Source organism: Salvelinus namaycush, chromosome 23, assembly GCF_016432855.1.
Source record: "Salvelinus namaycush isolate Seneca chromosome 23, SaNama_1.0, whole genome shotgun sequence".
NCBI lineage: Eukaryota > Metazoa > Chordata > Actinopteri > Salmoniformes > Salmonidae > Salvelinus > Salvelinus namaycush.
In genome coordinates, this window is record NC_052329.1 from 26,917,303 (window position 1) to 26,931,728 (window position 14,426).

The 14,426-nt window shown below is 44.1% G+C and overlaps 1 pseudogene; it reads left to right on the forward strand.

Moving 5' to 3' along the window:
• The window catches only part of LOC120018583, a 300,249-nt pseudogene that overhangs the window by 261,046 nt on the left and 24,777 nt on the right, over positions 1-14,426 (forward strand).

A 14,426-nucleotide genomic window follows, 5' to 3' on the forward strand; every position in this document is an offset into this window, starting at 1 on the left:
ATATTCATACTATTTGTATTTGTATGTATTATGGATCCCCATTAGCTGCTGCAAAAGCAGCAGCTACTCTTCCTGGGGTCCAGCAAAATTAAGGCAGTTTATACCATTTTAAAAACATTACAATACATTCACAGATTTCACAACACACTGTGTGCCCTCAGGCCCCTACTCTACCACTACCACATATCTACAGTACTAAATCCATGTATATGTATAGTGCATATGTTATCGTCTGTGTGTGTGTGTATGCATGTGTCTGTGCCAATGTTTGTGTTGCTTCACAGTCCCCACTGTTCCATAAGGTGTTTTTTATCTGTTTTTTAAATATAATTTTACTGCTTGCATCAGTTACTTGATGTGGAATAGAGTTCCATGTAGTCATGGCTCTATGTAGTACTCTATGCCTCCCATAGTCTGTTCTGGACTGTGAAGAGACCTCTTGTGGCATGTCTTGTTGGGTATGCATGGGTGTTCGTGCTGTGTGCCAGTAGTTTAGACAGACAGCTTGGTGCATTCAACATGTCAATACCTCTCATAAATAAAAGTAGTGATGAAGTCAATCTCTCCTCCACTTTCAGCCAGGAGAGATTGGCATATTAATATTAGCTCTCTGTGTACATCCAAGGGCCAGCTGTGCTGCCCTGTTTTGAGCCAACTGCAATTTTCCTAAGTCCTTTTTTGTGGCACCTGACCACACGACTGAACAGTAGTCAAGGTGCGACAAAACTAGGGCTTGTAGGACCTGCCTTGTTGATAGTGTTGTTAAGAAGGCAGAGCATCGCATTATTATAAACAGACTTATCCCCATTTTAGCTACTACGGCATCAATATGTTTTGACCATGACAGTTTACAATCTAGGGATACTCCAAGCAGTTTAGTCATCTCAACTTGCTGAATTTCCACATTATTTATTACAAGATTTGGTTGAGGTTAAGGGTTTAGTGAGTGTTTTGTTCCTAATACAATACTTTAAGTTGTAGAAATATTTAGGGCTAACTTATTCCATGCCACCCAATCTGAAACTAACTGCAGCTCTTTGTTGAGTGTTGCAGTCATTTCAGTCGCAGTAGTAGCTGATGTGTATAATGTTGAGTCGTCTGCATACATAGACACTCTGGCTTTACTCAAAGTCAGTGGCATGTCGTTAGTAAACATTGAAAAAAACAAGGGGCCTAAACAGCTACCCTGGGGAATTCCTGATTCTAACTGGATTATATTTGAGAGGCTTCCATTAAAGAACACCCTCTGTGTTCTGTGAGACAAGTAACTCTTTATCCACATTATTCCAGCGTGTGTAAAGTCATAACACATGCGTTTTTTCAGCAGCAGACTATGATCGATAATGTCAAAAGCTGCACTGAAGTCTAACAAGACAGCCCCCACAATCATTTTATCATCAATTTTTCTCAGCCAATCATCAGTCATTTGTGTAAGTGCTGTGCTAGTTGAGTGTCCTTCCCTATAAGCATGCTGAAATTCTGTTGTCAATTTGTTTACTGTGAAATAGCATTGTATCTGGTCAAATACCATTTTTTCCAGAAGTAACAGATTGGTCGGCTATTTGAGCCAGTAAAGGGGGCTTTACTATTCTTGGGTAGCGGAATTACTTTAACTTCCCCCCCTTGCAATATCAGTGGGCTTTGTGATGAATGAGCCATCTGATTCAATGAATGAATTACCTGAGTTGGCTTTTTTCCCAAAATTTCACTTAAGGTGCCCCAAAGCTTTTTACTATCATTCTTTATATAATTTATCTTTGTTTCATAGTGTAGTTAATTTTTTTATTTTATTTACTTTAGTCACATGATTTCTTAATTTGCAGTACGTTTGCCAATCAGTTGGGCTGCCAGACTTAATTGCCATACCTTTTGCCTCATCCCTCTCAACCATACAATTTTTTAAATCCTCATCAATCCAAGGGGATTTAACAGTTTTTACAGTCATTTTCTTAATGGCTGCGTGGATTTGGATACTGCTTTAAAACAAATTTATGCAGCATTAGTAAAGATGTGATCAATACACGTTGATGATTTAATTCCTGTGCTGTTTGTAACTACCCTGGTATGTTGACTGACAATCTGACCCAGGTTGCAGGCACTGGTTACAGTTTGAATTTTTTTCTGAGTGGGTAGCTTGATGATAGCCAGTCAATATTTAAATCACCCAGAAAATATACTTCTCTGTTGATATCGCATACATTATCAAGCATTTCACACATGTTATCCTGACAGTGACTGTTAGCACTTGGTGGTCTATAGCAGTTTCCCACCAGAATGGGCTTTAGGTGAGGCAGATGAACCTGTAGCCATATTACTTCAAAAGTATTTAACATTAGATCGTCTCTAAGCTTTACAGGAATGTGGTTCTGAATATAGACCGCAACACCACCTCCGTTGGCATTTCTGTATTTTCGGTAGATGTTATTAACCATGTATTGCTACCACTGTATCATCAAAGGTATTATCTAAGTGAGTTTCAGAGATAGTCAGAATATGAATGTCATCTGTTACAAGCAAGTTATTGACTTCATGGACCTTGTTCTTAGGCTACATATGTTAATATGGGCTATTTTTAGCACTTTTCTGGGTTGCTTGATTGTTTTTAATTCTTTACTGGGAAGCTTATCAGAGGTAGACTTACTCATGTTATTTACATTGGAGCTGATGTGCAGGGTGAGCTGCATAAAGTGGTCTTCCTACTATTGCGCACCACCTCAGTGCTAACAGTGTAACAGTGTATCTCTGGTTTATAGGCTTATGATTACTGCTTACAATAGCTGTAGGATAAACAGATGTATTCGGTGCAATTAGGAGTACATACATTAAATTACATACATTGTGTTTCCCAATGCCCCTAAGATCATGTACATTTGATGCAGCATTATGACGACTCATTGTCACAATGGTAGGGATTAACTGAGCTGGTCTTGGATCATTTACCAGTCATTGTTTCAACGCAGGCTTGAAATGCGTGGACAAGGTCCAGGAGCCAAGATTATTTGGATGGACTCCTGTAGAATATCTTCTGTTTCCAGAAGGTGTCAAAGTTATCAATAAAAGTGACTCCAGCAGAGCTACAGTAGTCTTTTAGCCAGATGTGTAATGCCAGCAGTCTGCTGAATCATTCACACCCGCGGCCCAACGATGGTACTGGACCTGAAATTATTGGCCGTCTTTTAATGCTAAAATCAGTTCATTTTCAAATGTTCTGAGCTAGCCCTCCTGATCTCGTTCTACCCCACATGGACTACGACAGTGTCAGCTCCCGGCACCTGTGGTAGAACAGTCGGAAGCAGCCTTGTTATGTCCTGTACTCGTGCTCCTGGGTAGCACAGGGTTTTTGTCTTGGGGACCGAGATGTTTCTCACCGTAGAGCTGCCTATGATGACAGCTGGTGATGTTGAATGGGCCGGTCTTCAGGCAGCCTCACGGTCTGGTGAGGCTGGGAGCTCTGAGGATCTATCTTGTCTAAGAGTTGAGGAAAGACTGACTGCATCACTTCTTGTTTTTATAAGAAACAATGTGTTGAAAATTCAAAATTGTTTGCCTAGTCAACTTACACACAGCACTGACACACACACTTACCCTACCAGACAGGCCACCAGGGGTCTTTTCACAGTTCCCAGGTCCAGAACAAATTCAAGGGAATGTACAGTATTATACAAAGCAATGAGTGCATGGAACTCCCTTCCATCTTATACAGTTCAAGTAAACAGAAAATCTGTTTTCAAAAAACAAATAAAGCAACACCTCAAGGCACAACACCTCTCCCCATGTGACGTACTTGTTGTGTGTATGTACTGACATGTACAGTACCAGTCAAAAGTTTGGACACACCTACTCATTCAAGGGTTTTTCTTTATTTTTACTAATTTCTACAATGTAGAATAATTTTGAAGACATCAAAACCATGAAATAACACAAATGGAATCATGTAGTAACCAAAAAATTGTTAAACAAATCTAAATAGATTTTAGATTTTAGATTCTTCAAAATAGCCACCCTTTGCCTTGATGACAGCATTGCACACTCTTGGAAATCTTTCAACCAGCTTCATGAGGTAATCACCTGGAATGCATTTCAATTAACAGGTGTGCCTTGTTAAAAGTGAATTTGTGGAATTTATTTCCTTCTAATGCATTTGAGCTAATCAGCTGTGTTGTGACAAGGTAGTGGTGGTATACAGAAGATAGCCTGATTTGGTAAAAGACCAAGTCCATATTATGGCAAGAACAGCTCAAATTAGCAAAGAGATACGACAGTCCATCATTACGTTAAGACATGAAAGTCAGTCAATGCAGAAAATTTCAAGAACTTTGAAGGTTTCTTCAAGTGCAGTCGCAAAAACCATCAGGCGCTATGATGAAACTGGCTCTCATGTGGACAGCTCCTTCAAGTTGGATGGGTTCCTGCTGGTGTACAGCAATCTTTATGTCATAGCACAGATTCTCAATTGGATTTAGGTCTGGGCTTTGACTAGGCCATTCCAAGACATTTACATGTTTCCTCTTAAACCAGTCGAGTGTTGCTTTAGCAGAATGCTTAGGGTCATTGTCCTGCTGGAAGGTGAACCTCCGTCCCCTTCTCAATTCTCTGGAAGACCCTAACAGGTTTTCCTCAAGAACGTCCCTATATTTAGCGCCGTCCAGCATTCCTTCTTTTCTGACCATTTTCCCAGTCCCTGCCGATGAAAAATATCCCAACAGCTTGATGCTGCCACTACCATGCTTCACTGTGGGGATGGTGTTCTCAGGGTGATACGAGGTGTTTAGTTTGTGCCATGCATAGCGTTTTCCTTGATGGCCAAAAAGCTCAATTTTATTCGCATCTGACCAGAGTACCTTCTTCCATATGTTTGTGGAGTCTCCCACATGCCTTTTGGCGAACACCAAATGTTTTTGCTTATTTTTTTCTGGCAACTCTTCCGTAAAGCCCAGCTTTGTAGCGTGTACGGCTTAAAGTGGTTCTATGGTCAGATACTCCATTCTGGTCTCTTTGTTGCCTCTCTGATTAATGCCCTCCATGCCTGGTCCGTGAGTTTTGGTGAGCGGCCCTCTCTTGGCAGGTTTGTTGTGTTGCCATATTCTTTCCATTTTTTAATAATGGATTTAATGGTGCTCCGTGGGATGTTCAAAGTTTTGGATATTTTTTTATAACCCATTTGTACTCCACAACTTTGTCCCTGACCTGTTTGGAGAGCTCCTTGGTCTTCATGGTGCCGCTTGCTTGGTGGTGCCCCTTGCTTGGTGGTGCCCCTTGCTTAGTCTGTTGCAGTGTTGCAGACTCTGGGGACTTTCAGAACAGGTGTATATATACTGAGATCATGTGACAGATCATGTGACATTTAGATTGCACACAGGTGGAATGGTTGCACCAGATCTTATTTAGGGGCTTCATAGCCAAGGGGGTGAATACATATTTTTTCCCTTTTTCTGTTTTTTTTTTTCACTTCACCAATTTGTACTACATGAAATCCAAATAAATATCTATTTAAATTAAAGGTTGTAATGCAACAAAATCGGAAATACGCCACGGGGGGTGAATACTTTTGCAAGGCACTGTATAGACAACTGCTGCGAACAGTCCATGGAGCAATGGATTCTGGAGAGACAAACACTCACAGAGATCATGCTGAAAGTGAAGCAAGACAATGGATGTGACTGGAAAACAGCCCTAGATTGGGCTTTGATGGCAAAAAACTCAATGCAGCCCATACCAACTAGTGTTCGGGCAGAACCTTAATCTTCCCTCTGTACTGGTTGACAAGCCACCAGCACTAGAAGGGATGGGACAGCACCTTTCAGCACTACATGCAGCGAGAAAAGCATTCACTGAAGCAGAGTGTTCAGACAGAATTCGCAGGGCTCTGCGTAAACAGATAGAAAAATGGCACCGAAGAATATGGCTGACGTTTTACATTCTCACTACCAATTGTGCTATTTTGTTATTTTTTTGCGTTTTGTGCAACTTATTTTTTTACTTTTGTGTACAGTCATGGCCAAAAGTTTTGAGAATGACACAAATATTAATTTTCACAAAGTCTGCTGCCTCAGTTTGTATGATGGCAATTTGCATATACTCCAGAATGTTATGAATTGCAATTAATTGCAAAGTCCCTCTTTAACATGCAAATGAACTGAATCCCCCAAAAACATTTCCACTGCATTTCAACCCTGCCACAAAAGGACCAGCTGACATAATGTCAGTGATTCTCTCGTTAACACAGGTGTGAGTGTTGACGAGGACAAGGCTGGAGATCACTCTGTCATGCTGATTGAGTTCGAATAACAGACTGGTAGCTTCAAAAGGAGGGTGGTGCTTGGAATCATTGTTCTTCCTCTGTCAAACATGGTTACCTGCAAGGAAACATGTGCCGTCATCATTGCTTTGCACAAAAAGGGCTTCACAGGCAAGGATATTGCTGCCAGTAAGATCGCACCTAAATCAACCATTTATCGGATCATCAAGAACTTCAAGGAGAGCGGTTCAATTGTTGTGAAGAAGGCTTCAGGGTGCCCAAGAAAGTCCAGCAAGCGCCAGGACCGTCTCCTAAAGTTGATTCAGCTGCGGGATCGGGGCACCACCAGTACAGAGCTTGCTCAGGAATGGCAGCAGGCAGGTGTGAGTGCATCTGCACGCACAGTGAGGCGAAGACTTTTGGAGGATGGCCTGGTGTCAAGAAGGGCAGCAAAGAAGCCACTTCTCTCCAGGCAAAACATCAGGGACAGACTGATTTTCTACAAAAGGTACAGGGACAGACTGGGGATGGTTTGGGGCATCCGGAAAAAAGCTTGTCCGGGGAAGACAAGGTGAGCGCTACCATCAGTCCTGTGTCATGCCAACAGTAAAGCATTATGAGACCATTCATGTGTGGGGTTGCTTCTCAGCCAAGGGAGTGGGCTCACTCACAATTTTGCCTAAGAACACAGCCATGAATAAAGAATGGTACCAACACATCCCCCGAGAGCAACTTCTCTCAACCATCCAGGAACAGTTTGGTGACGAACAATGCCTTTTCCAGCATGATGGAGCACCTTGCCATAAGGCAAAAGTGATAACTAAGTGGCTCGGGGAACAAAACATCGAGATTTTGGATCCATGGCCAGGAAACTCCCCAGACCTTAATCTCATTGAGAACTTGTGGTCAATCCTCAAGAGGCGGGTGGACAAACAAAATCCCATAAATTCTGACAAATTCCAAGCATTGATTATGCAAGAATGGGCTGCCATCAGTCAGGATGTGGCCCAGAAGTTAATTGACAGCATGCCAGGGCGGATTGCAGAGAACTTGAAAAAGAAGGGTCAACACTGCAAATATTGACTCTTTGCAACAACTTCATGTAATTGTCAATAAAAGCCTTTGACACTTATGAAATGCTTGTAATTAAACTTCAGTATTCCATAGTAACATCTGACAAAAATATCTAAAGACACTGAGGCAGCAGACTTTGTGAAAGTTAATATTTGTGTCATTCTCAAAACTTTTGGCCATGACTGTCCAAAAAGAACTTCTGGACATCAAAAAAGCGATTACTCACCGCGGACTTGAAGAAACTTTTTCCTTTAACGAGTTCGATGAGAAGGATATCCTGCTTTCACTGGAACAGGCCCAGATCCACGCCTTTTGCGTGAAGAAAAGACGTCGGAAAAGGGGGACACAGATCCTCCTGATTCCTGCTTGCAAGCAAAAACTAAAGCAGGAAGTACCAGTGACTCGCTCAATGCGGAAATGGTCAGATGACGCGGATGCTACACTACGGGACTGTTTTGCTAGCACAGACAGGAAAATGTTCCGGGATTCATCCAATGGCATTGAGGAATACACCACCTCAGTCATCGATTTCATCAATAAGTGCATCGATGACGACGTCCCCACAGTGACTGTACGTACATATCCCAACCAGAAGCCATGGCTAGAGCTGTCGCTTTCAAGGAGCGGGAGACTAATCCGGACGCTTATAAGAAATCTCGCTATGCCCTCCGACGAACCATCAAACAAGCAAAGCATCAATACAGGATTAAGATTGAATCCTACTACACCGGCTCTGACGCTCATTGGATATCCCTCAATATGACCTCTCCCTCAATATGAGCAAGACAAAGGAGCTGATCGTGGACTACAGGAAAAGGCGGGCCGAACAGGCCCCAATTAAGATCAACGGGGCTGTAGTGGAGCGGATCGAGAGTTTCAAGTTCCTTGGCGTCCACATCACCAACAAACTATCATGGTCCAAACATACCAAGACAGTCGTGAAGAAGGCACAACAAAACCTTTTCCCCCCCAGAAGACTGAAAAGATTTGGCATGGGTTCCCAGATCCTCAAAAGGTTCTACAGCTGCACCATCGAGAGCATCCTGACCGGTTGCATCACCGCCTGGTATGGCAACTGCTCGGCAGCTGACTGTAAGGCGCTACAGAGGGTAGTGCGAACGGCCCAGTACATCACTGTGGCCAAGCTTCCTGCCATCCAGGACCTATATAATAGGCGGTGTCAGAGGAAAGCCCATAGAAATGTCAGAGACTCCAGTCACCCAAGTTATAGATGGTTTTCTCTGCTACCGCACGGCAAGCGGTAGCAGTGATGCACTGTTGGTTAAGGGCTTGTAAGTAAGCATTTCACGGTAAAGTCTACACTTGTATTCGGCGCATGTGGCAAATAAAGTTTGATTTGATTTGATTTGAAACAGCTTCTACACACAGATGAGAAGTACGAGACTGGAAACAAAGTGTACTACAAACGAATTGACTGTCGAATGGAAAGGACCAGGAGTAGTCATTGGCCAAGAGGGTGTGGTGATATTTGTGAGGCACAGAGGCACCATTGTCAGGGTGCATCACTCAAGATTGCGGAAAGTAAATGATCAACAAGATGGAGGGGCTGTTGCTGAGAATCAGCCTCCTACTGAAAATGACAAAAAGGACACATTAACAGACACAAACCTACCAGATGTTGCATCCAAGGATATGGACACTGAAACTGACACACGAAATGGAGCAGAGAGCTTCAACCATGACACAGGTAATACTGTTGAGGTTTTAAATGAGGAAATCGTTCATCAACAGCCACATGTATTAAGACAACATGGTGGTTCTAATCTGAAACTGGACAAACTGTTAAATACATGGACAGAGAAAGTGGTATTCCACACACAGCAACAGTCATTGGAAGAGCAGGAAAAGCCAAAGGAGTACTCTGAACCAGCTACCCTTTCTGGTACAACAGGTCAGCTGACTCAGCTGTGTCAACAAGGTGGGTGTGTACCATTAAAGAATCCTTACCTGGAATGGTGCCAAAAGCACGTTTAGTGGCTAGAGGTTTTGAGGAGCTGGCTGCTAAAGAACTCCCAAAAGACTCACCGACATGCGCCTCAGAGTCACTCAGATTGCTGCTGACAGTGATCTGGCAGAAAAAATTGAAACTTCATTCCATAGACATCAAATCTGCATTTTTGCAGGGAACAGAGCTGTCAAGGGACATTCACAGCTGACCTCGAAGGAACACTGTGGAAACTAAAAAAGTGTGTATGGCCTGGCAGATGCATCATTACTGGTACAACAAAGTCAAGGCAACAATGCTGAGTACAGGTGGAAAAATGTCACAAGTGGATCATGCAGTCTTCTATTGGCTTGATCAAGACTGCAATGTGACTGAAGTACTTTCCTGTCATGTTGATGACTTCATCTGGGGTGGCTCACAGACCTTTGCTACTGTGAGTCCACTCCTCAAAGCTGTTTTCCAGGTCGGCCGTGAGGAGCATGATCGTTTTTGTTATGTTGGCATAGAGTTTATTACAGTTGACAGAACAATACTGATGCAATAGGAAAGCTATATCAAGAATCTTCAACCCAACCACACAGATTCTTCAAGAGCCGTACAAAGCAATTCCCCGCTCTGTGGAATTGAAGCTGATCAATTGAGGTCAAAGATGGGTAAAATTCTATGGGTTGCTCGACAGAGTAGACATGATGTAATGTTTGATGGCTGAAACTTGGCATCCCACTGTATAAACCATTCAAGAGGCAAACAAAGTTGTTCGTAAACTGAAATCAACAAGTGACTCTAAAGTTTCAGCGTGTTGGAAAATATGACTATCTTCAGTGATGCTTCCCTAGGGAACCTTACAGATGGAGGCACACAAGGTAGACATCTAATCATGTTAATGGATGAAAAAGGAAGATTCTCACCATCTGTTGGCAGTCAGAAAGGATCAGAAGGGTTGTCCGAAGCACACTTGCTTGAGAAACCCTTGCTCTTGCGGATGGAATTGACAATGGCACATTCTACCTGTAGTTTATGTCACTGACAGCAACTCCCTAGTTGATGCTGTCAAGTCAACCAAGTCTGTCACAGAGAAAATACTTCGTCTTGAGATTATCAGCATCGAGGAACTTATTCAAGCACAGAGAATCCAGCGGATTCTGTGGTCGGCCACAAAGGAACAGCTTGGTGACTGCCTGACTTAAAAGGGAGCATCCGGTCTTGTGCTCCTAAAGGCACTCAGTAATGGAAAGTGGCAGCTTGACTAATACAAATAAAAACTTTGTCACACAACCCATTTGTAATGGGTAACTTAAATAATACTTGGACATTTAATTATGCTGTTGATGTTTTATTTGTGTTTAAAGAAGAGTGGGAGATTGTTCAGTTCAGGTTTTAAGTATCACTATCACTGTTATTAGTACGCCTGCACAGTAGTCTCACTGGAGATGGACCTGGCCTGAGTGTGATGGCAACTACAGTTACATATACTTATGTTGGAGTTTACATATACGTATGTTGGAGTTTACATATACTTATGTTTACATATACTTATGTTGTAGTTTACATATACTTATGTTTACATATACTTAGGTTGGAGTCATTAAAACTCGTTTTTCAACCACTCCACAAATTTCTTGTTAACAAGCTATAGTTTTGGCAAGTCGGTTAGGACATCTACTTTGTGCATGACACAAGTAATTTTTCCAACAATTGTTTACAGACAGATTATTTCACTTCTAATTCACTGTATCACAATTCCAGTGAGTCAGACGTTTACATACACTAAGTTGACTGTGCCTTTAAACAGCTTGGAAAATTCCAGAATAGGATGTTATGGCTTTAGAAGCTTCTGATAGGCTAATTGACATAATTTCAGTCAATTGGAGGTGTACCTGTGGATGTATTTCAAGACCTACCTTCAAACTCAGTGCCTCTTTGCTTGACGTCATGGGAAAATCAAGAGAAATCAGCCAAGACCTCCACAAGTCTGGTTCATCCTTGGGAGCAATTTCCAAACACCTCAAGGTACCACGTTCATCTGTACAAACAATAGTACACAAGTATAAACACCATGGGACCACGCAGCCGTCATACCGCTCAGGAAGAAGACGCGTTCTGTCTCCTAGAGATGAACGTACTTTGATGCGAAAAGTGCAAATCAATCCCAGAAAAACAGCAAAGGATCTTGTGAAGATGCTGGAGGAAACCGGTACAAAAGTATCTATATCCACAGTAAAACGAGTCCTATATTGACATAACCTGAAAGGCCACTCAGCAAGGAAGAAGCCACTGCTCCTAAACCGCCATAAAAAAGCCAGACTACGGTTGTCAACTGCACATAGGGACAAAGATCGCACTACAATCAGCACTGCAACTGAAATGAATGAGTAGACAAGTATATCGATAGGTCGATATCGATAGGCCTGTATTTTTATTATTAGCAGCTCGTCTATATTAATATCGAGGAATATTTCACTTTCTCTGGTCATAGGAACAACAACATGAATTTGTGAATGAGGGAGAAGTAATGCAGTGCTTCTCGAGTTTCGCCCATCAGGTGGAAGACTGTGTCCCCTCTCTCTTGTCAGTTTCCCCCTCTGCTACTCTCTCCCTTCCTCCACTGAGACTGACCATCAGTTGCAGGTACCATTAGTTGGGTAAAATAAAAAGCTAATATTTAAATGTATGCTCAGATTTGCCTCGCAAGTAGTACAGTAACTGATCTATTTTGTTTATGTAGCTCGAGTTTTGAGATATAATGTGATCTGAGAAGAACCATACTGGCAGTCCAAGCATAGCCTGCTGTGATAATGAATGAGGCCTACTGCACAGATGTCATCCCTACAGACCTGTTTTTATTAGGTTAATGATGCATAGGCTTACATTTTTTACTTCATGAGAGCGTAGATCTGGGCTTGCATTTTGACTCAGAAAAGGTTGGTGACCACTGGGCTAAAGGGTGTCTCCAGGGTCAGCTAGTTGTTTATTGTATCTCAAGTTGGAATCACACCAGGGAGGATCATGGGAGTTTATTTCTTCCTCTCTGTGCCGAGGTCCTGACCTCATCACCACACCTCTGCACTGACACACACACACACACACACACCACTGAAATAACTGTTACAGCACCTCTCAACACCCATGGCCTGCTGTTTATTTGGCTTGTATTACCTTTCCCCCTGAAGTCACACACACGTACACAGTCCATTTACTTTCCTTACATCTCTCCTCCACTTGTTGATCCCACTACCTGCCCTGTGTAATAAAACGTGTAATAATGTAGTATAATAACATGTGTATAATAATGTGGTAATGCCTGTCTCCAACAGGAGTTGATTCCAGAGCTCTACTACCTGCCGGAGATGTTTGGTAACAGTAATGGTTACCACCTGGGCCAGAGGGAGGACGGCAAGATGGTGTGTGATGTAGAGCTGCCTCCCTGGGCCAACAAGCCTGAAGACTTTGTCAGGATCAACCGGATGGTGAGGAACTCAACACCTCTCCTCCTCTCCTTATCTCCCACCCTCTGCTCTGTTCCTCCTCTCCTGCTTTTGTCACCCTTGTCTCCTCCTCCGTCCTCTCATTTTGTACCACCCTTTCCTTTCCTCCTCTATCATCCCCTCCTCTTTCCTACCCCCCACCTCTCCCCTCTCCTCCTCCCTCTTCCCTCTCCCCCTCTCCTCCCCCTCACTCTGTGTGTCTGTGTGCACTGCTCGATACTAACACAATCTGCAGCTGACCCCGGTGATGTCACTAAAGGACGGGGCCGGTAAGTGTCCCCTATAATGTTACCTAATGCTGGACTCATCAATCATCATTTAGCTGCGTGTGTGTGTGCGTGTGTGTGTGTGTCAGCCCAGGACAACCCTGTTCTCCCTGCAGGCCCCTTTTGAGCAACACACAAACACACACGCATACACGCACGCACGCACGCACGCACGCACGCACGCACCCACGCACCCACGCACGCACGCACGCACGCACGCACGCACGCACGCACGCACGCACACACACACACACACACACACACACACACACACACACACACACACACAGAGAGACAGAACGTGAGCTCCCTCTCCACCCTCTGCCAGCCTCTCAACCAGTCCTGCCTGGAGACACACAGCGTTTCACTTCTCATCACATTTCAAACCCACGCATACAAACACACACACACTCGTACACACACACACTCACAATTACACTATTATATATATGAGATTATGGGGGCGGGGGGGTTCTACAGTTCTACAATGTTATTGGGGGTAGGATGGGGGGTATGGGGTAGGAACACACTTGACCTTTTCAGCAGGAGTGACAGAGCTGGGGGGAGGGAGGTAGGGGTGGGGATGGGAAGGGGCTGGGGGGGTTAGCGGCGAGCAGAGGTGACCTTTCAGTAAGCTCAGCTCTCTTCTACTCCTCTGCTCTGCTCTCCTCCTCTACTGCCTGGTCAGCTACATCTACATCAACCTAGCACACAGGGAGGAGGAGGGAGGTGGAGGGGTGGCACAGAGAGGAGGGTGGGGGTGGAGGGGTGGCACAGAGAGGGGGAGGGAAGTAGAGGGGTGGCACAGAGAGGAGGGTGGGGGTGGAGGGGTGGCACAGAGAGGGGGAGGGAAGTAGAGGGGTGGCACAGAGAGGAGGGAGGTGGAGGGGTGGCACAGAGAGGAGGGAGGTGGAGGGGTGGCACAGAGAGGAGGGAGGTGGAGGGGTGGCACAGAGAGGAGGAGGTGGAGGGGTGGCACAGAGAGGAGGGAGGTGGAGGCGTGGCACAGAGAGGAGAGAGGTGGAGGGGTGGCACAGAGAGGAGGAGGGAGGTGGAGGGCCAGGCCTCGGCAGTGGGGGGGGTGGGTTGTTGCACAGTGTTCTTATCCTCTTATCTTGTAATATAGATATTAGCATACATGCGGAATCCTTGGATGGATACCTAGAGAATCATCATCTTCACTCTCCGTCACTGTCCTCACTCATCCTGCTCTCAGATCTCATTATAGCGTTCTTCATTTTCTGCTTCCCTCTTTCTTGACATTTTATTCTCTCTCTTTCTCTCTCTCTTTCTCTCTCTCTTTCTCTCTCTTTCTCTCTCTCTCTCCCTCCCTCTCCCACCCTCCCTCCCTCCCTCCACCACTCCTCCCTCCAGTTCCCATCTTTGCATGTGCCAGA